At 44.0% G+C, this 22,891-nt stretch overlaps 1 non-coding gene across 1 annotated transcript; it reads right to left on the bottom strand.

Moving 5' to 3' along the window:
• Positions 1-21,687: 21,687 nt before the first annotated feature.
• LOC119938582 lies at positions 21,688-21,826 on the bottom strand. The gene has a single exon (XR_005454462.1). It is a non-coding gene; the product is annotated as a small nucleolar RNA SNORA7 (small nucleolar RNA).
• Between the last annotated feature and the right edge of the window lie 1,065 nt (positions 21,827-22,891).

Raw genomic sequence — 22,891 nt, 5'->3', positions numbered from 1 at the left:
ATTCTAAGCAGCGTGGCTCAGTGGAAAGAGCACGGGCTTTGGAGTCAGAGGTCATGGGTTCAAATCCTGACTCTGCCAACTGTCAGCTGTGTGACTTTGGGCAAGTCACTTAACTTCTCTGGGCCTCAGTTACCTTATCTGTAAAATGAGGATTAAGACTGTGAGCCCCCTTTGGGACAACCTGATCACCTTGTAACCTTCCCAGTGCTTAGAACAGTGCTTTGCACATAGTAAACACTTAATAAATGCCATCATTATTATTATTACTACTACCTACTATGATTAATACCACTAACTACACTATTACTCTTACTACTCCTGTTACTACACTTCACGCAGAGAAGCTGTGTTACTATGAGCATTGCTTCAGTGCTACTGAGGTGAATATGTTCCAGAACAGTGCTGTGGGTAAACCTGTTCTGTCGGTTGATAGTGAGTAGGTCCAGATCTCATAGACATACAGAGGGTGGCTCAGTGGAAAGAGCACTGGCTTTGGAGTCAGAGGTCATAGGTTCAAATCCCGACTCCACCAATTGTCAGGTGTGTGACTTTGGGCAAGTCACTTAACTTCTCTGTGCCTGTTACCTCATCTGTAAAATGGGGATTAAGACTGTGAGCCCCCCGTGGGACAACCTGATCACCTTGTAACCTCCCCAGTGCTTAGAACTGTGCTTCGCACATAGTAAGCGCTTAACAAATGCCATTATTATTATTATTATTATTATTATTATTATTATTATTATCTTGTAGACCTTCAGCTTAGTAAGGAGCTTCAATGAACAGCATACCCACTGTACCTTGATCTTGTCTAAATTAATCAATCAATCGGTCACATTTATTGAGTGCTTATTTTGCAGAGCACCATACTAAGCACTTGGGAGAGTACAACTTAACAATATATCAGACACAGTCCTTGCACAATGAGCTTACATCAAGAGGGGAAGATAAATATTACTATAAATAAATTAGAGATATGGACATAAGAGCTGTGGGGTTGGGAGAGGGATGAATGAAGGGAGCAAGTCAGGGTCATTCAGAAGGGAGTGGGAGAAGAGGAAAAGAGGGCTTAGTCAGGGAAGGCCTCTTGGAGGAGATGTACCTTCAATAAAGGCTCTGAAGGAGGGGAAACTAATTGTCTGTTGAATATGAAGAAGAAGGGCATTCCAGGCCAGAGGCAAGGCTTGGGTGAGAAGTTAGCAGCAAGATAGAGAAGATCGAGGTACAGCGAGTAGTTTGGCATTAGAGGAGTGAAGTGTGCAGACTGCCAACACCATGCCAACCTCATTCACTTCAAGTTTATCCTTTCCTGCCTTAACTCAGCCCTCTCTTCTGCCAGACAAAACTATTTCTCCTCCCTTATTGACACCCATGCCCATCACCACCGCCAGCTCTTCTGTACATTTAACTCCCTTCTCAGGCCCCCGGTTCCTCCCCCTCCTCCTTCCCTCACCCCCAATGATCTGGCCTCCTACTTCATTAACAAAATTAAATCCATCAGGTCCGACCTCCCCAAAGTCTCTTCCCCCCTTTCTCCAATGCCCCGGCTCTCAACACTCTCTGCTACTCTACCATCCTTCCCAGCGGTATCCTCAGAGGAACTCTCCTCCCTCCTCTCAAGTGCTACTCCGGCCACCTGTGCTTCTGACCCCATTCCCTCTCATCTTATGAAATCTCTCGCTCCATCCCTTCTCCCCTCCTTAACTTCCATCTTCAACCGCTCACTCTCCACTGGTTCCTTCCCCTCTGCCTTCAAACATGCCCATGTCTCTCCCATCCTAAAAAAACCCTCTCTTGACCCCACCTCACCTTCTAGTTATCGTCCCATCTCCCTCCTACCATTCCTTTCCAAACTCCTTGAATGAGTTGTCTACACGCGCTGCCTAGAATTCCTCAACAACAACTCTCTCCTCGACCCCCTCCAGTCTGGCTTCCGTCCCCTTCATTCCACGGAAACTGCCCTCTCAAAGGTCACCAATGACCTCCTGCTTGCCAAATCCAACAGCTCATACTCTGTCCTAATCCTCCTCGACCTCTCAGCTGCCTTTGACACTGTGGACCACCCCCTTCTCCTCAACACGTTATCTGACCTTGGCTTCACAGACTCCGTCCTCTCCTGGTTCTCCTCTTATCTCTCCGGTCGTTCTTTCTCAGTCTCTTTTGCAGGCTCCTCCTCCCCCTCCCATCCTCTTACTGTGGGGGTTCCCCAAGGTTCAGTGCTTGGTCCCCTTCTGTTCTCAATATACACCCACTCCCTTGGTGACCTCATTCGCTCCCACGGCTTCAACTATCATCTCTACGCTGATGACACCCAGATCTACATCTCTGCCCCTGCTCTCTCCCCCTCCCTCCAGGCTCGCATCTCCTCCTGCCTTCAGGACATCTCCATCTGGATGTCCGCCCGCCACCTAAAGCTCAACATGTCGAAGACTGAGCTCCTTGTCTTCCCTCCCAAACCTTGTCCTCTCCCTGACTTTCCCATCTCTGTTGACGGCACTACCATCCTTCCCGTCTCACAAGCCCGCAACCTCGGTGTCATCCTCGACTCCGCTCTCTCATTCACCCCTCACATCCAAGCCGTCACCAAAACCTGCCGGTCTCAGCTCCGCAACATTGCCAAGATCCGCCCTTTCCTCTCCATCCAAACCGCTACCCTGCTCATTCAAGCTCTCATCCTATCCCGTCTGGACTACTGCACCAGCCTTCTCTCTGATCTCCCATCCTCGTGTCTCTCTCCACTTCAATCCATACTTCATGCTGCTGCCCGGATTATCTTTGTCCAGAAACGCTCTGGACATATTACTCCCCTCCTCAAAAACCTCCAGTGGCTACCGATCAATCTGCGCATCAGGCAGAAACTCCTCACCCTGGGCTTCAAGGCTGTCCATCACCTCGCCCCCTCCTACCTCACCTCCCTTCTCTCCTTCTACTGCCCAGCCCGCACCCTCCGCTCCTCCACCGCTAATCTCCTCACTGTACCTCACTCTCGCCTGTCCCGCCATCGACCCCCGGCCCACATCATCCCCCGGGCCTGGAATGCCCTCCCTCTGCCCATCCGCCAAGCTAGCTCTCTTCCTCCCTTCAAGGCCCTGCTGAGAGCTCACCTCCTCCAGGAGGCCTTCCCAGACTGAGCCCCTTCTTTCCTCTCCCCCTCGTCCCCCTCTCCATCCCCCCGTCTTACCTCCTTCCCTTCCCCACAGCACCTGTATATATGTATATATGGTTGTACATATTTATTACTCTAGTTATTTATTTATTTATTTATTTTACTTGTACATTTCTATCCTACTTATTTTATTTTGTTGGTATGTTTGGTTCTGTTCTCTGTCTCCCCCTTTTAGACTGTGAGCCCACTGTTGGGTAGGGACTGTCTCTATGTGATGCCAATTTGTACTTCCCAAGCGCTTAGTACAGTGCTCTGCACATAGTAAGCGCTCAATAAATACGATTGATTGATTGATTGATTGATTGACTGGGTTATAGTAGAAGAGTAGCATGGTGAGGTGGGACGGGGCAAGGTGATTTAGTGCTTTTAAAATTGATGGTAAGGAATTTCTTTTTGATACAGAGGGGGATGGCCACCCATTGGAAGCTTTTTGCGGAGTGGGGAAACATTTTTGTAGAAAAATGATCCGGGTAGCAGAGTGAAGTATGGACTGGAGTGGGGAGGGGTAGGAGGCAGGGAATCCAGCAAGGAGGCTGATACAGTAATCAAGGATAATTGTTTGGATCAATAAAGCAACAGAATGGAGAGGAAAGGGTGGATTTTTGTGATGTTGTGAAGACAGGATTTAGTGATAGACTGAATACGTGAGGTGAAGGAGAGAGAGGAGTCAAAGATAGTGCCAAGGTTACCAGCTTGTAAGACAGGAAGGGTGGTGGTGCTCTCTACAGTGATGAGAAAATCAGGGGAAGGACAGAGTTTGTGTGGGAAGATAAGGAATTCTCTTTTTCCAACCTCTGGCCCATGTCCTGCCATTGTCCTGGAACTCTTTCCCCTTTTATACATGGCAGACCATCGCTCTCACCATCTTCAAAGCCTTATTAAAATCACATCACCTGCAAGAGGCCTTCCCCAAATAATTCCTTAGTTTTGCTACGCCCACTCCCTTCTGTTTCACCCATGCACTTGGATTTGTACCCTTTATTCACCCAAACCTCAGGCCCACAGCACTTATGTATATATCCATAATTTATTTTAATGCCTGTGTCCCCATCTAGACTTTAGGTGTCTTCTGGGCAGGGAGAACATCAACTAACTCTGGTATATTGTACTCTCCCAAAGGCTTAGTAGTACTGTGCACACATGCAGTGCTCAATAAAAACAATTTCTTGATTGACTAGATAGAAAGCAGAATTTGGTGAGTGTCTGAAGTTCGGGCTTTACCCATGAAAACTTTGACTGTGAGTAGGGTTCTTCGAGTGTAGGCAACTATATGACTTCCATTTTCTTCAGACTTTTCTTTTTCATCATCTACAGGTCTCTTGTGACTCTGGAATTACAGTTTCCACAAATAGCATTTCCTAGACTAGGGTCTCAGAGACTTTTTCTAAATTGTATTTGTTAAGTGCTTAGTATGTGCAACTTACTTTACTAAGGGCTGGGGGTAGATACACAATAATCAGGTTGGATGTGGGGTTCAAAGTCTATGTTGGAGGGAGGAGGATTTCATCTCCATTTTACAGATTAGGTAACTGAGGTCCAGAGAAGTTACATGACTTGCCCAAAGTCACACAGCGGATAAGTCATGGAACCCAGATCCTCTGATTCCCAGGCCTGTGTTCTTTCTAGTAGGCCATGCTGCTTCCCAGAGTTATTTCTCTCTTAACCTGTTGAGCTGAAAGCTTTTCAGAGTATCGTTGGAAGCATCCTGCATTTTCTGACACCATTTTGAAGATTTCTTCTTCATTTTTTAACATGGCAGCATACAAAAATTGGACCATGACCAAGGCCTACCAGACAACATTGCTCTTCAGGATTGACTGGGGAATGGTCACACAAGGTTACTTCAACTATAACTCTAACTTGACCAACTAGCCCATCAATAAGTAGCCTAAATCTCTCAATTGATTTTCAGGACAACTGAATTGAATAACCCCATCTCACGGTCACATCTGGAGAGTTTCCAGTACCCTGCCATTCTCAACTGTGGGAGGGAAAGTCAAGCAGTGGCATATCCATTTCATTCCTATCTTGGGCAGTGGCTAGCGAGTGGAAGGCAGTCTGCTGCATGTCAAAACTCCCCTGTGCTGGGCAGCAGTGGCCTGGGACAGAGTCGAGGGTGGAGATTCAGGTTTACTGCATGGAAGGAGGCAGTGGTGAATCACTTCTGGGTTTTTGCCAAGGAAGCTATGGCTACACTACCAGAACGGTTACAGGAGATGTGGCATTCTGAGAGAGATGTGTCCATGGCATTGCTCTGGGTCAGAGACAACTCAACAGAATAGGAAAAGAATCAAATAATCCATTTTCAGAGCTTTGGTCTGTAGTCAGTCCCAGGTGCCTCAGTAAGATCTGCAAACATAGAGTAAAGAATTTTGTGCTGTCCGCTGAGCTGTTTCTGCTTGTCTCCCTGAAATGATCATGTCTGTTGGGCCTTGAATTAGACTGAAGGTACAATGTGATTCAGGTGTATATATGATATATAGATATATCAAACTATCTAGAGACCTGTAAATTCATGCAGATATATGCCCATACATATGATATTATGCATCTATATCTACATCTATCTGTAGAGCTCAATAAATCTAGATCAATCTAGATCTTCAAATGGTTGTAGATGTAAGTGCAAGTAATGAAGTTCTAGGCAATAAAATGTAATCAGTCAATTGTATTTATTGAGCGTTTACTGCAAGCAGAGCACTGTACTAAGCACTTGGCCTCCCAAGTGCAATATAATACAATCAATCAATCAATCAATCGTATTTATTGAGCGCTTACTATGTGCAGAGCACTGTACTAAGCGCTTGGGAAGTACAAATTGGCATCACATAGAGACAGTCCCTACCCTACAGTGGGCTCACAGTCTAAAAGGGGGAGACAGAGAACAGAACCAAACATACCAACAAAATAAAATAAGTAGGATAGAAATGTACAAGTAAAATAAATAAATAAATAAATAAATAGAGTAATAAATATGTACAACCATATATCCATATATACAGGTGCTGTGGGGAAGGGAAGGAGGTAAGACGGGGAGATGGAGAGGGGGACGAGGGGGAGAGAAAAGAAGGGGCTCAGTCTGGGAAGGCCTCCTGGAGGAGGTGAGCTCTCAGCAGGGCCTTGAAGGGAGGAAGAGAGCTAGCTTGGCGGATGGGCAGAGGGAGGGCATTCCAGGCCCGGGGGATGACATGGGCCGGGGGTCGATGGCGGGACAGGCGAGAGCGAGGTACAGTGAGGAGATTAGCGGTGGAGGAGCGGAGGGTGCGGGCTGGGCAGTAGAAGGAGTGAAGGGAGGTGAGGTAGGAGGGGGCGAGGTGATGGACAGCCTTGAAGCCCAGGGTGAGGAGTTTCTGCCTGATGCGCAGATTGATCGGTAGCCATTGGAGGTTTTTGAGGAGGGGAGTAATATGTCCAGAGCGTTTCTGGACAAAGATAATCCGGGCAGCAGCATGAAGTATGGATTGAAGTGGAGAGAGACACGAGGATGGGAGATCAGAGAGAAGGCTAGTGCAGTAGTCCAGACGGGATAGGATGAGAGCTTGAATGAGCAGAGTAGCGGTTTGGATGGAGAGGAAAGGGCGGATCTTGGCAATGTTGCGGAGCTGAGACCGGCAGGTTTTGGTGACGGCTTGGATGTGAGGGGTGAATGAGAGAGCGGAGTCGAGGATGACACCAAGGTTGCGGGCTTGTGAGACGGGAAGGATGGTAGTGCCGTCAACAGAGATGGGAAAGTCAGGGAGAGGACAAGGTTTGGGAGGGAAGACAAGGAGCTCAGTCTTCGACATGTTGAGCTTTAGGTGGCGGGCGGACATCCAGATGGAGATGTCCTGAAGGCAGGAGGAGATGCGAGCCTGGAGGGAGGGGGAGAGAGCAGGGGCAGAGATGTAGATCTGGGTGTCATCAGCGTAGAGATGATAGTTGAAGCCGTGGGAGCGAATGAGGTCACCAAGGGAGTGAGTGTAGATTGAGAACAGAAGGGGACCAAGCACTGAACCTTGGGGAACCCCCACAGTAAGAGGATGGGAGGGGGAGGAGGAGCCTGCAAAAGAGACTGAGAAAGAACGACCGGAGAGATAAGAGGAGAACCAGGAGAGGACGGAGTCTGTGAAGCCAAGGTCAGATAACGTGTTGAGGAGAAGGGGGTGGTCCACAGTGTCAAAGGCAGCTGAGAGGTCGAGGAGGATTAGGACCGAGTATGAGCCGTTGGATTTGGCAAGCAGGAGGTCATTGGTGACCTTTGAGAGGGCAGTTTCCGTGGAATGAAGGGGACGGAAGCCAGACTGGAGGGGGTCGAGGAGAGAGTTGTTGTTGAGGAATTCTAGGCAGCGCGTGTAGACAACTCGTTCAAGGAGTTTGGAAAGGAATGGTAGGAGGGATATGGGACGATAACTAGAAGGTGAGGTGGGGTCAAGAGAGGGTTTTTTTAGGATGGGAGAGACATGGGCATGTTTGAAGGCAGAGGGGAAGGAACCAGTGGAGAGTGAGCGGTTGAAGATGGAAGTTAAGGAGGGGAGAAGGGATGGAGCGAGAGATTTCATAAGATGAGAGGGAATGGGGTCAGAAGCACAGGTGGCCGGAGTAGCACTTGAGAGGAGTGAGGAGAGTTGCTCTGAGGATACCGCTGGGAAGGATGGGAGAGTAGCAGAGAGTGTTGAGAGCCGGGGGGTTGGAGAAAGGGGGGAAGAGACTTTGGGGAGGTCGGACCTGATGGATTTAATTTTGTTGATGAAGTAGGAGGCCAGATCGTTGGGGGTGAGGGAAGGAGGAGGGGGAGGAACCGGGGGCCTGAGAAGGGAGTTGAATGTACGGAAGAGCTGGCGGGGGTGATGGGCATGGGTGTCAATAAGGGAGGAGAAATAGTTTTGTCTGGCAGAAGAGAGGGCTGAGTTAAGGCAGGAAAGGATAAACTTGAAGTGAACGAGGTTGGCATGGTGTTTAGACTTTCGCCAGCAGCGTTCGGCAGCTCGAGCATAAGAGCGAAGGAGGCGGACAGTGGCAGTGATCCAGGGCTGTGGGTTAGTGGTGCGAGAGCGGCGAAGGGAAAGGGGAGCGAGCGAGTCTAGCTGAGTAGAAAGGGTAGAGTTGAGAGCAGTAATCTGACTGGGTAGAAAGGAGAGGGCGGCGAGGTGGGGTGTGAGGCGCTCCGAAAGATGGGTGGGGTCCAGAGAGCGGAGATCTCTGTGAGGGAGTAATACGGATTTACAGGGGAAAGGAGTGTGAGTGAGGAGGCAGGTGAGAAGATTATGATCAGAGAGAGGGATCACAGAGTTGGTGAGGGTGGACACAGTGCAGCGGTAGGAGATGATGAGGTCGAGGGTATGACCAAGTTGGTGAGTGGGTGAGGTGGGGTGGAGGAAGAGGTTGGCAGCGTCAAGGAGAGATAGAAGGCGGGCGGCAGAGGAGTCGTTAGGGATATCCACGTGGATATTGAAGTCTCCGAGGATCAGAGTGGGCATGGAGAAGGAGAGAAGGAAGGTGAGGAAGGGGTCAAAGTCGTTAAAGAAGTTGGAAGTGGGGCCCGGAGGGCGGTAGATGACGGCTAATCTACCGGTAGATGACGGTAGATGACAATACAAAAATAAACAGATACATTCCCTGCCCACAACTATCTTACAGTCTAGTGGGGGAGGGAGATATTAACATAAATACATTTCAGATATGTACATAATTGTTTGTGGAGGTGATAGCCCAGGAGAGACAGAATGCACTTAATACTGGGAAATGATGCATTTTTTCAGAATGCGTCCAGAGATCACAGGACTCAGTACATTCAATCTCATATGTACACATGAGTATGAATAATAGGAACATGTGTCTGAATTTACAGATACATGCATTAGTTTCTGGAAAGGTAGATGCACCATAAGGACCAGGATAGAAAATATAAATTAAAAAGACTTCAGAGAGAATATAGAATGTTAAAACAATTTTGGAAAAAGGAAAGAGTACGGTTTGAGGGAAGGAGGAGGTGGGACTTCCAAGAAAGAGGAAATGGCTTGTATACTTTCAAGGTATTTGCATTTAATAATAATAATGATGATGGCATTTGTTAAGCGCTTACTATGTGCAAAGCACTGTTCTAAGCTCTGGAGCACTGTTTTAGTCACTGATATATAGAGGTTCCATGGGTGACAGCTGCGCTGGGGTAACTTGGGTCTCAGTAAACGTCTGAAGCCTTCCTCTTGCCTAGTCAGGAACTGATGAGTCACAGGATTAATACATGTGATGAACCCAAACTGTATTTAAAAAACTGAAAAATGTATTTCACTGACCTGTTGTTGCCTGCCATAACAAGAAATAAAGATGTGATCTTAAACTAAGCATAGATTGACCTTCTCTGGGAAGACTTTATTCACCAAGGCAACTGCTCATGTTTTTCAACAACAGGCTGTGTGCAAGATGGAGATAGCAACTTGCCGATCTTGTGCTTTGCCTTGAAAATGTATAAAATATGATAGTTCCAATCAACTCAAGGTATAACAAATTAACCTCCTGCCAGAGATGATCAGGATCAAGTTGAGTCCATTTGAACTAACCAAAGATCCCTATAAGAATCTATAAAGAAACATTTCACAAGGTTTCTCTAGTCAGAATGCTCTCATGGTCACGTTTACTGCGAGCTTACATTACATATCCACTGAGCATTTATTAGTATGAGGGTAGAAAAAAGTGAAAAGAAAAGTCCACTGCCTAAAACCTGAGCTCTGAGCAAATAGGCAAAGAACTAAATCAGCTGAGAAATTGGAGATGGGCTCAGACTACCTGGAGTGAGAAATAGCTGGGAAAATGTTGAACAAGGACAGAAAACAGAGGGGTTTGATTGTGCAGTTAGAAAGAGAGAAATCTTAGCGACCTTGTAAATTCTTTGCAGGTTTCAAGTAAGATAATAGATTTTGTCACCTTATACACAAAAATATCTATTACCCCAGTGTACAATTTAAAAAATAAACCAAAATACCCTCTGTTCTTAAAAATTAAGGAAGGACAGATTTTTTAAAGCTCCTGGAAGAGACAGCAACTTGTTCCAAAAGGAATTATAAAAATGATACTCTATTAGAAGACAGTTAAAAATGACATTTGGTTGAGTTTGGAAAAGGGAATCGATCAATCAGTGGTATTTTCTGAGTGATTACTTTCAGAGCACTCTGGCAGTCTACAGTACAATAGAGATGGTAGATTAGAGCCCTGTCCAGAAGGAGCTTATAGTCTGCGGGTAAAGCCAGACATTCACATACATTACAAACAGGCAAAGCACAGATGATCCAAAATCTCCAAAGGAATCAGTGTACAAACCTTCATTTGCAACAAATTTTGAATGAAGTGTTGGTTGCATATCACTCAATTCCACTAGTGCAGTGCTCTGCACACAGTAAGAGCTCGATAAATACGATTGAATGAATGGATAGTCATGACACACACAGAGTTGTTATACATATATATATATGTATATATATAGATAGATAGATAGATATAGATAGATAGATATAGATGTTTATATGTATATATCATAAATAAAATTTCTATTACATGTCAGTTTTCTTCAAGAACATTCAATTGCTAGGGCAAAGCCTTGCTGACTATTCGATTTATCCTTGTTTGCTAACTGCTTTTTCTGCTGTCATTAACTTCTAAAAAAGTTTTAGGCTAGATTTTATCTGCTTCTGTTTGAAATGAGTTGAATGTACTTTTCTTACACTGTACCTGCAGAAGAAGGAATATGTCTCTAGTGAGCCAATCCCATCTTTTGATACATTTCATTTTTCTCCTGTTCTCTTTCTTTATCCTCTCCTGGTATGAACATCATGGTGCTGCTGGCAAGAAAGCAACAGCACCCCTGAAATGAACTCTTTATTTTTGTCTCTTTTCATTACACTAAGAAGAAAAAAAGTGACTCTTTCTGCCTTTCTTCCAATGAAGTAATGGCACACAACAGGAGGCAAATAGGAAAGTTAACCCAGAATCTCACTTGCCTTAAATCTGCTAGTGAAATAACTTCCTTTTATGTCTCTTCCAGATTAACTAGAGTAGAGAATATAATGTGCCTTGACTTCTCATTTCGGTTAAAGATGAGACTGCAAATATATTTGACATCTTAATATCATCTTCAGACTTAGTTTTAAGTACATTTGTTTTATTGTTGTTCTCTAATTAAAGCAACCTCAAGCTAATCATATTTTACTTCAGGGTAGGGACTTTATATGTTGCCGAATTGTACTTCCCAAGCACTGTAAGCACTCCATAAATATGACTGAATGAATGAAAATCATCACAGAATTCATTACCAAAACAAAATGAAAACTATGTGGGCATGTTGTTAGCAATATTATCTCACTATCATCACTAAGAAGATTTGGATTTAGGTTTGCAAGAAAATATGGTTCTCAAAGTAAAGATACTGAAGGGGAATCTTAAAAATATATTTTTCTAAAAATTCTTACCAGCATATTAGTATTGAGAAGAAATATTCTATTCCTCATTTCCATGTTATTCCACTTTCCCCTGTTTTTCTCCATCTGTTTACATAAATGTCCTAATTCTCTCTGAAATGAAATTATAGGCTCTAGCTTTGAATGTATTCAAGTCATGTTTTCCACATACACAGAGTTCACAAGCTGGGAAACTTTGAAAGCATAAAGTTATTAAAATGAACAAGAGGGATTTTTAATATATTTTATGACTTCTCACTTTAATCTGTGTTTTCTGTAGCTTCTGAAAGCTCATAGAAGTAAATCTTTGGAAACTGGGGTGGGGACCTATTTTCTCCTCAAAGCACTCCACTGTCCTCCTGTGTTTCTACTAAACAAAACATACCTCACTTTAGTTTTCCAGGCTTTCCATTATCTCATTTCTTTAGCCCTTTTTTCCACATGCTGTATTCACTCCTCCAGTCAGTCAATCAATAATATTTATTGAGTGCTTATTGTGTGCAGAGCACTGTACTAAGTGCTTGAGAGAGCATAGATCCAATGTAACAGATTACAGTAACAGAATACAGTAATGATAATGGCATTTATTAAGCACTTACTACATGTAAAGCACTGTTCTAAGCACTGGGGAGATTACAAGGTGATCAGGTTGTCTCCTGAGGGGCTCACAGTCTTAATCCCCATTTTGCAGATGAGGTAACTGAGGCCCAGAGAAGTTAAGTGATTTGTCCAAAGTCACAGAGCTGACAATTGGTGGAGTCAGGATTTGAACCCATGATCTCTGACTCCAAAGGCCCTGCTCTTTCCATTGAGCCACACTGCTTCTCCAGTATACAATATAACAAACACATTCCCTTCCCAGAATGAGTTTACAGTTCTCACTCTCGACTCTCCAGCCTTCATCCCCTCAACAGGGCTGGCTTCTCCCCCTCAACATCAGATATACCACAGTCTACTCACATGCAATCCTACTTACACTCCTCCTTGCTCTACTGCACTTTCTCAGGCACTTAGTACAGCACTCTGCACATAGCAAGTGCTCAGGAAATATAACTGATTGATCTCACCTCTTCCAACAAGCTTTCCCTGTTTAATTTCCCAGGATCTTGAGCCCTATTATTACTTCATCCTTCCCTAGCATTTTATGAACTTATTTTATACACTATTTAACACTCATATGGCTGTTGAATTCATGTATCGACAGTATTGCAAACATTTTAGAAGGTAAGTTCTTTGTGGGCTGGGAACATGTGCTTTAATTATTCTGCATTTCACAAGCAACTAGTACGGTGTCCCCGCAACCAGTGAGTTTTTAGTAAATGCTGCTGCTGATACTACTACTACTACAACTACTACTGATAATAATGATGGTATTTGTTATGTGCTTACTATGTGCAAAGCACTGTTCTAAGCACTTGGGGGATACAAGGTAGTCAGGGTGTCCCACGTGGGGCTCATAGTCTTAATCCCCATTCTACATATGAGGTAACTGAGGCACAGAGTAGTTGAGTGGTTTGCCCAAGGTCAAGGAGGGGAAGCAGCATGGCTCAGTGGAACAAGCCCGGGCTTTGGAGTCAGAGGCCAGGGGTGCAAATCCCGGCTCCACCAGTTGTCAGCTGTGTGACTTTGGGCAAGTCATTTCACTTCTCTGTGCCTCAGTTACCTCATCTGTAAAATGGGGATTAAAAGTGTGAGCCCCCCGTGGGACAACATGATCATGTAACCTGCCCAGCACTGAGAACAGTGCTCTGCACATAAATGACATCATTATTATTATTATTACTACTACTTTTACTATGAATCTCTCATGCAAAACTTATTTAGGTTACAATGAAGAGCAGTTGGGACAGAGAGACCCTATTCTGTCAAGCTGCTGACCAAATTTCTCCTAGTTTCCTTCAGCTGCCTTGCCACATGTCTTTAGAGTGCCTCAGGCAGTTCCATGTCCTCTACATAGTTCTGTGCTATGTCCTTGCTTAGGGGATAGAGAATGACACAAAACCTCTCTCTATATAACTCCACCTAAGTATGTCCTCTACATAATTCTGTGTTACATCCTTGCTTCTCTCCCCTATGTATTTCCACCTAGGTGTCTCTCTATGAACATATTACTCCACACTCTCTTGAGGAAAACACAGCCTATTTTTATATATCTTCATTGTCGTCAACTGTACTTACTTTTAGTGTACTCTGAAAGTGTGGTGCTCGGTAACCCATCTGTCAGTCCAGCTGCAAAGCAGATAAGAAACACATAGACCGTGGCCAGGTTCACAGAAAGCTCAATTAGATGCTGCAAGTTTCGCTTCATGAGACTGAAAGTGGGGCTGCTTGGCTGCATAATCTCAACCCAGGACAAAAAATTAGCCATCCTGTGTTTAGAAGGAGAAAATGTGCTACTAATAGATCCAGCCAGGAAGTAGTAGTGAGAAGCATGGCCTAGTGGATAGAGTTAGGGATTGGGAGTCAGAAGGGCCTGGGTGGTAATCCCAGCTCTGCCACTTGCCTGCTGTGTGACCTTGGGCAGTCACTTCACTTCTCTGTGCCTCAGTTACCTCATCTGTAAAATGGGGTTAAGGCAGTGACCCCCATGTGGGACAGGGACTGTGTCTGACCCGATTTGCTTGTATCCACACCAGCACGCTAAATAAGTACCACAATTATTATTATCATTACATGGGCCTCAGTAATCATGACTGAACCAAATTACCAAACCAGAAGATGGCCGAGATGGGGAATTAGTCAGCACAACAGTACGGAAGGATAACAACATGAATTTACAAGATGATATTTAAAGTCACTGAGGTTCAAAGCTGCAAGGACTAAACTTGAGAATTGATTTCCAGAATCCTACTCCCTCCTACTTAGACTATGACCTTCACGTGAGACAGGGACTGTATCCAACATGATTATCATGTAGCTATCCCAGCTGTTAGCATGAAGTAAGCACTCAGCCACTATTATAACTGTTGTTATCATTATTATTTCATTCATTCAATTGTATTTATTGAGCACTTACTGCGTGCAGAGTACTGTACTGAGCGCTTAGGAAGGACAAGTCGGTAACATATAGAGATGATCCCTACCCAACAATGGGCTCACAGTCAAGAGGGGGGGAGACAGACAACAAAACAAAACATGTAGACAGGTGCCAAAATCATCAGTACAAATAGAATTATAACTATATGCACATCATTAACAAAATAAATAGAATAGTAAATATGCACAAGTAAGTAAATAAAGTAATAAATCTGTACAAATATATACCGGTGCTGTGGGGAGGAGAAGGAGGTAAGGCGGGGGGGGATGGGGAGGAGGGGAGGAAAAAGGGGGGAAGTCTGGGAAGGCCTCCTGGAGGGGGTGAGCTCTCAGTGGGGCTTTGATGGGAGGAAGAGAGCTAGGTTGGCGGATGTTTGGAGGGAGGGCATTCCAGGCCAGGGGAAGGATGTGGGCTGGGGGTTGATGGCGGGACAGGCGAGAAAGAGGTACATTGAGGAGGTTAGCGGCAGAGGGGTGGAGGGTGTGGGCTGGGCTGTAGAAGGAGAGAAGGGAGGTGAAGTAGGAGAGGCCGAGGTGATGGAGAGCACTGACGCCGAGAGTAAGGAGTTTTTTGCTTGATTCGTAGGTTGACAGGCAACCACTGGAGATTTTTGAGGAGGGGAGTGACTTGTCCAGAGCATTTCTTTACAAAGATAATCCGGGCAGCAGAGTGAAGTATAGACTGAAGCGAAGAGAGACAAGGAGATGGGAGACCAGAGAGGAGGCTGATGCAGTAATCCAGTCAGGATAGGATGAGACATTGAACCAGCGAGGTAGCGGTTTGATGAAGAGGAAAGGACAGATCTTGGTGATGTTGTGGAGGTGAGACCGGCAGGTTTTGGTGACGGATTGAATGTGTGTTATTATTATCATCTTCATTCAATAAGAAAGCATGTGTTTCGCTGCAGGATTTCCTGAAGTCTTTGTTCAGGGAAGCAAATGAACAAATGAGTAGGCTAAAAGTAGTCCCAAGCGAATTTGCCCTAGCTTTCCTATCCCCAGAAACAGCTTAAGCCAGGAGCAATGTTTTACAACAGGGAGTTCTAGCTGAGTCTCACTTAGCCTCAGGCTCAGTGAAGCAGCATGGCCTAGCGGATAGATCACAGGCCTAGGAGCCAGAAAGACCTAGGTTCTACTCCCTGCTCAGCCACTTGTTTGCTGTGTGACCCTGGGCAAGTCACTTAATTTCTCTGTGCCTCAGTTACCTCATCTGTAGAATGAGAATAAAAACTATGTCTTAAATGGGACAGGGATCATATCCACCCTGCCGATCTTGTATCTACCCCAGTGCTTAGAACAGTGCTTGACACATAATAAGCGCTTAACAAATGCCATCATCATCATCGTCATCATCATCTCTGACCCCTTGCTCTTGCTCTTCCTCCTGTCTGAAACTACCTGCCACTTCAAATGCACCACACCATAGTTCTCTCGACTTTCAAAGTCCTTCATATAACCCAACCCCTCCAGGAGTCTTGTCTTATGCTGCCGAGTTGTTTCCGACCCACAGCAACTCCATGGACACATCTCTCTCAGAACTCCCCACCTCCATCTGCAATCATTCTGATACGATATCCATAGAATTTTCTTGGTAAAAATACTGAAGTGGTTTACCACAGCCTTTCTCAGTCTAATAAACTTGAGTTTCCACCCTCGCGCTATATAACTTTGTTATATAAAGTTGCTGATAAAACCTGAAAGGAATAGGTATTCTGATCAAAATCCAGGGAAGCAGTGTGGTTCAGTGGAAAGAGCCCGGGCTTTGGAGTCAGAGGTCATGGGTTCAAACCCTGGCTCTGCCAAGTGTCAGCTGTGTGACTCTGGGCAAGTCACAACTTCTCTGTGCCTCCGTTACCTCATCTGTAAAATGGGGATTAAGACTGTAAGCTCCATGTGGTACAACCTGATAACCTTGTAACCTCCCCAGTGCTTAGAACAGTGCTTTGCATATAGTAAGCGCTCAATAAATACGATTGATAATGATGATTATTCTCAGTGCCTCAGTTACCTCATCTGTAAAATGAGGATAACTGTGAGCCCCTCATGGGACAACCTGATAACCTTGTAACCTCCCCAGTGCTTAGAAGAGTGATTTACACATAGTAAGCGCTTAATAAATACCATTATTATTATTATTATTATTATTTCCTATGCCACTGATGCCCAGCAAGTTGAGTTTTGACTTGTAACAGATAGCCTTCCACTCGCTAGCCACTTCCCATGCTAGAAATGGAATGGGTATGCATCTGCTTGATTCTCCCTCCTGCAGCCAAGACTGGTACACGATCCCTGCCCACAATGAGCTTACAGTCTAGAGGGATAGGCAAACATTAATATAAATAAATACGTTATAGATAATGATGTTAGTGCAATTCCTCTGATGTACTGGAAACTCTCCAGGTGTGATCTTGAGAGGGGCTCCAGGAGTCTGCCCTAGTTGTTATTTCTTCTTCCAGGTAATCTCTTTCTAACTACCATCTTAGCACTTCCGCATCACTCAAGCACTTTGGCATTCACAACCATCCATAATAATAACTTATATACATTGATTTACTACTACGTAAGCTGCTGGGCTCAGAGTAAACATTCACTAGATACTATTGATTGATCGATTGATGGATTGATTCACATATCCATTTATTAATACTCTTCATCTTCCATCTTCCCACCACAAAAATTTTAAGGTCTTTGAGAGCAAGGATCATACATATAACCTCCATTGTTCTCTTTCAAGCACTTAGTACAGAGTTCCTAGCCAGTATTATTTATTGATTTGGTAATAAAACTGATTACACCAACTTTTCCCATTTCCAAGTTCATAATGGAAAGGCTCATGAAAAGAACAAAAAGGAAACTTACCAGATCTAAAAAGTTGGATTCTTTCTTCAGCCTCTGTTCACAGTATTTGAAAACATAACAACATTTCAATTTAATAGGTCCAGTTAATTATAGAAGCAGTCCCAAGAATTCTCATGACAACCACATTAAATAGAAAATTGTTTTCCCTTGAAAGATATCATAACCATAACCACCAACAAAAATAGCAGTAATTAACGCAATATTTTAAAGAGCTACCAATATCAAATTTGTGATGTTGTTTAAACTCGGGCAAGTCTGAAACTTTGTTATGTAAAGTTGCTGATAAAACCTGAAAGGAATAGGTATTCTGATCAAAATCCAGCTATTCATCAGCTACCGAATTCAAGGATAGCCTTAGAAAAAAGTTACAATTATCAAGAAGAAAGTATATCTAAGCATATATTTGCTGCTCAGATCATCTTTCTACAGAGGTGTTCAGTCCATGTTTTTCCACTTCACAAGAACTTTCAGTGGTTGCCCATCCAACTCCACATTCACTAGATACTCCTTATCATTGGGTTTAAGGTACTCAATCACCTAACCCTTCCAATCAAGCAATCAATAGTAATAATAATAATGGCATTTGTTAAGTGCTTACTATGTGCCAAGCATTCATTCATTCATTCAATCACATTTTTTGAGTGCTTACTGTGTGCAGAGCACTGTACTAAGTGCTTGGGAAGTACAAGTTGGCAACATACAGAGATGGTCCTTACCCAACAGGGGGTTCACAGTCTAGAAGGGGGAGACAGACAACAAAACAAAGCATATTAACAAAATAAATTAAATAGAATAAATATGAACAAGTAAAATAAATAGAGTAATAAATATGTACAAATATATATACATACATATATATATATAGAGGTGCTGTGGGGAGGGGAAGGAGGTAAGCCCACTGTTGTAAGCACTGGGAGAGATATAAGATAATGAGGTTGCCCCATGTGGGACTCACATTCTTCATCCCCATTTTACAGATGAGGTAACTGAAGCACAGAGAGGTGAAGTGACTCGCCCAAAGTCACACAGCTGACAGGTGATGGAGCCGGGATTAGAACCCATGACCGCTGACTTCCAAGCCTGTGTTCTTTCCACTGAGCGACGCTGCTACTCAATCAATCAATCAATCAATGGTATCTAAAAATAATAATAATAGTTGTGGTATTTCTTAAGAATTTACTGTATGCCAAGCACTGTAATAATAGTAATTAATTATGGTATTTGTTGAGCACTTACTATGTGCCAAGCACTGTTCTAAGCACTGGGGTAGATACATGGTAAGCAGGTTGTCCCACGAGGGGCTTACAGTCTTAATCGCCATTTTACCATAGAGGTAACTGAGGCCCAGAGAAGTTAAGTGACTTGCCCAAGGTCACACAGCTGTCAAGTGGCAGAGTCAGGATAAGAACCCACATCCTCTGACTCGCAAACCTGTGCTCTTTCCACTGAACCACGGTGCTTGTGTAGACACAAGCAAATCTGGTTGGACACAGTCCCTGTCCCACATGGGGTTCACAGTGCCAATCCCCATTTTACAGATGAGGGAACAGAGGCACCAAGATGTAAAGTGACTTGCCCGAGGTTAAACAGCAGATATGATTAGAACCTATGATCCTCTTACTCCCAAGCCTTGCTCTATCCGCTATACCATGCTGTTTTTCCTTACTATGTGTAGAGCACTGTACTAAACACTTGGGAGACTACAATTCAAGAGAATTAACAGACGTGTTCCCTGCCCATACCTCTGTGATTTTCCCCTAACACCCAGACCACACAGTTGGCTCCTCTAATGCCAATCTACTCCCGGTACCTCGATCTCACCTCTCTCTCTAACCACTAAAACCTCACCAATACACTGTCTCTGGCCTGGAACACCCTCCCTTTTCACATCCAAGAGATGATCATCCTCTCCACCTTCAAAGCTGTATTACAAGTACATTTCCTCCAAGAAGCCTTCCCCCTTTAAGATCTCATTTCCTCTTCTTCCACTCCCTTCTGAGCCACTTGATCTCATCTCTCTCTAACCACTAAACCCTCACCAATATGCTGTCTCTGGCCTGGAACACCCTCCCTTTTCACATCCAAGAGATGATCATCCTCTCCACCTTCAAAGCTGTATTACAAGTACATTTCCTCCAAGAAGCCTTCCCCCTTTAAGATCTCATTTCCTCTTCTTCCACTCCCTTCTGAGCCACTCGATCTCATCTCTCTCTAACCACTAAAACCACACCAATATACTGTCTCTGGCCTGGAACACCCTCCCTTTTCACATCCAAGAGATGATCATCCTCTCCACCTTCAAAGCTGTATTACAAGTACATTTCCTCCAAGAAGCCTTCCCCCTTTAAGATCTCATTTCCTCTTCTTCCACTCCCTTCTGAGCCACTCGATCTCATCTCTCTCTAACCACTAAAACCTCACCAATATACTGTCTCTGGCCTGGAACACCCTCCCTTTTCACATCCAAGAGATGATCATCCTCTCCACCTTCAAAGCTGTATTACAAGTACATTTCCTCCAAGAAGCCTTCCCCCTTTAAGATCCCATTTCCTCTTCTTCCACTCCCTTCTGAGTCACCCCTGCATTTAGATTTGCACCCTTTTGTCACCCCTTCCTCAGGGGAATGGCACTTGCATACATATCCCTAATCAATCAATCAATCATATTTATTGAGCACTTACTGTGTGCAGAGCACTGTAGTAAGTGCTTGGGAAGTACAAGTTGGCAACATATAGAGACGGTCCCTACCCAACAGTGGGCTCACAGTCTAGAAGATGTATTTATTTATATTATGACTCATTGTGGGCAGGGAACATCTACCAACTCTTTTGTAGTGCACTCTTCCAAGTGCTTAGTACAGTGGTCTGAATTCATTCATTCATTCAATCGTACTTATTGAGTGCTTACTGTGTGCAGAGCACTGTACTAAGCACTTGGGAAGTACAAGTTGGCAACATATAGAGACGGCCTCTACCCAACAGTGGGCTCACAGTCTAGAAGGGGGGAGACAGAGAACAAAACAAAACATATTAACAGAATAAAATAAATAGAATAAATATGTACAAGTAAAATAAATAAAGTGCTCAATAAATATGATTGATTGATGATTAATTAATGGATTGATTTTAAAAGAAAGCATATGTATTTGTTAGAGAAGCAGCGTGGCTCAGTGGAAAGAGCCCGGGCTTTGGAGTCAGAGGTCATGGGTTCAAATCCCAGCTCTGCCAATTGTCAGCTGTGTGACCTTGGGCGAGTCACAACTTCTCTGTGCCTCAGTTCCCTCATCTGTAAAATGGGGGTTAAGACTGTGAGCCCCCCGTGGGACAAACTGATCACCTTGTAACCTCCCCAGTGCTTAGAACAGTGCTTTGCACATAGTAAGTGCTTAATAAATGCCATTATTATTATTATTATTATTATTATTATTATTATTCAGAGTTTTTTCTTGTCTTATCTTATACTGTCGAGTCGTCTCCGACCCACAGCAACCCCATGGGCACATCTCTCTCAGAATGCCCTACCTCCATCTCCAATTGTTCTGGTGTTATATCCATAGAGATTCCTTGGTAAAAATACGGAAGTGTTTACCATTGCCTCCTTCTGTGCAGTAAACTGGAGTCTCCACCAAGTCACTTCACTTCTCTGGGTCTCAGGTACCTCATCTGTAAAATGGGGATGAAGACTGTGAGCCCCCCGTGGGACAACCTGATCACCTTGTAACCTCCCCAGTGCTTAGAACAGTGCTTTGCACAGAGTAAGTAATTAATAAATGCCATTATTATTATTATTATCATTATTATTATTATTCAGAGTTTTTTCTTGCCTTGTCTTATGCTGTCGAGTCATCTCCGACCCATAGTGACCCCATGGGCACATCTCTCTCAGAATGCCCTATCTCCATCTCCAACTGTTCTGGTATTATATCCACAGAGATTCCTTGGTAAAAATACGGAAGTGTTTACCATTGCCTCCTTCTGTGCAGTAAATGGGAGTCTCCACCAAGTCACTTCACTTCTCTGTGCCTCAGTTCCCTCATCTGTAAAATGGGGATGAAGACTGTGAGCCCCAAGTGGGACAACCTGATCACCTTGTAACCTCCCCAGCGCTTAGAACAGTGCTTTGCACATAATAAGTGCTCAATAAATGCCATCCTTATTATTATCTCCCTCCCATGCTTCTACTGTCCAGCCCAGGGGAGTCTTGACTTGTAGCAAATTGTCTTCCACTCACTAGCCACTGCCCAAGTTAGGAATGGAATTGGTAATGCCTCTGCTTTACTCTCCCTCCCATCATCGAGACTGGTAGAGTACTGGAAACTCTCCGGGTACAACCCTGAGAGGGTCAGAGTTTTTTCCAAAGATATTAATTGGGGCGGGGGATTCTCAGTGATTCTTGAATTGTTAACATGGATGAATAATGATCATTAGATCATTCCAGCGAGAGCTGTGAAAAGGTAGAAGCCATAGGGCTCACAGCAACAGAATTCTTTTGTCTCCTTTTCCTGCCAGGACTATCATTACTGTAATTACATAGGAAACTTCAATTTATAAGAAAACAGACTAGTTCAGTAAAAATGTCCACATTTTGGTTTGAATAGAAGGATTTGATTTGACTGTTACTGACCTAAATGTTCTAGATAATGTCAAAATTTCCCAATCTCTTTCCAGTTATTACACCTGCCTGCAGAGTTTTGACCTTCTGGTGCAATTCGCCCAATCATCAAAGGTCTATAGGAATTGAGCAGTGTACCCTAATTGAGAACCAGTGATAACACAATTACAAAGAGGGCTCTACTGATCTAATACTACTTACTACTATACTGCTACTAACTATAATAATAATGATGATGATATTAAAATAATTGTGCTGTTTGTTAAGTGTTCCCCTTGGGAAAGGCTTGGGAGTCAAGGGTTATGGGTTCTAATCCCAGCTCTGATACTTGTATGCTGTGTGACCTTGGACAAGCCACTTAACCTTTCTGTGCCTCAGTTACCTCATCTGTAAAATGGGGATTAAGACTGTGAGCCCCATGTGGGACAACCTGATTACCTTGTATCTACCCCAGCGCTTAGAACAGTGCTTAGCACATAGCAGTTACTTAACAAATACTATTATTATTATTATTATTATTATTATTATTATTATTATTATTATTACTAAACCTTGGGATAGATACAAGATAATGTTAGACATAATAACAATAATAATGGCATTTATTGAGCACTTACTATGTGAAAAGCACTGTTCTAACTGTTGGGGAGGTTACAAGGTGATGAGGTTGTCCCATGGGGGGCTCACAGTCTTAATCCCCATTTTGCAGATGAGGTAACTGAGGCACAGAGAAGTTAAGTGACTTGCCCAAAGTCACACAGCTGACAAGTGGTGGGGGCGGGATTTGAACCCATGA

This window comes from Tachyglossus aculeatus, chromosome 1 (assembly GCF_015852505.1).
Source record: "Tachyglossus aculeatus isolate mTacAcu1 chromosome 1, mTacAcu1.pri, whole genome shotgun sequence".
Lineage (NCBI taxonomy): Eukaryota > Metazoa > Chordata > Mammalia > Monotremata > Tachyglossidae > Tachyglossus > Tachyglossus aculeatus.
The sequence above is the reverse complement of the archived record's forward strand: the minus strand, read 5'-3'. Positions and strand labels throughout refer to the sequence as shown.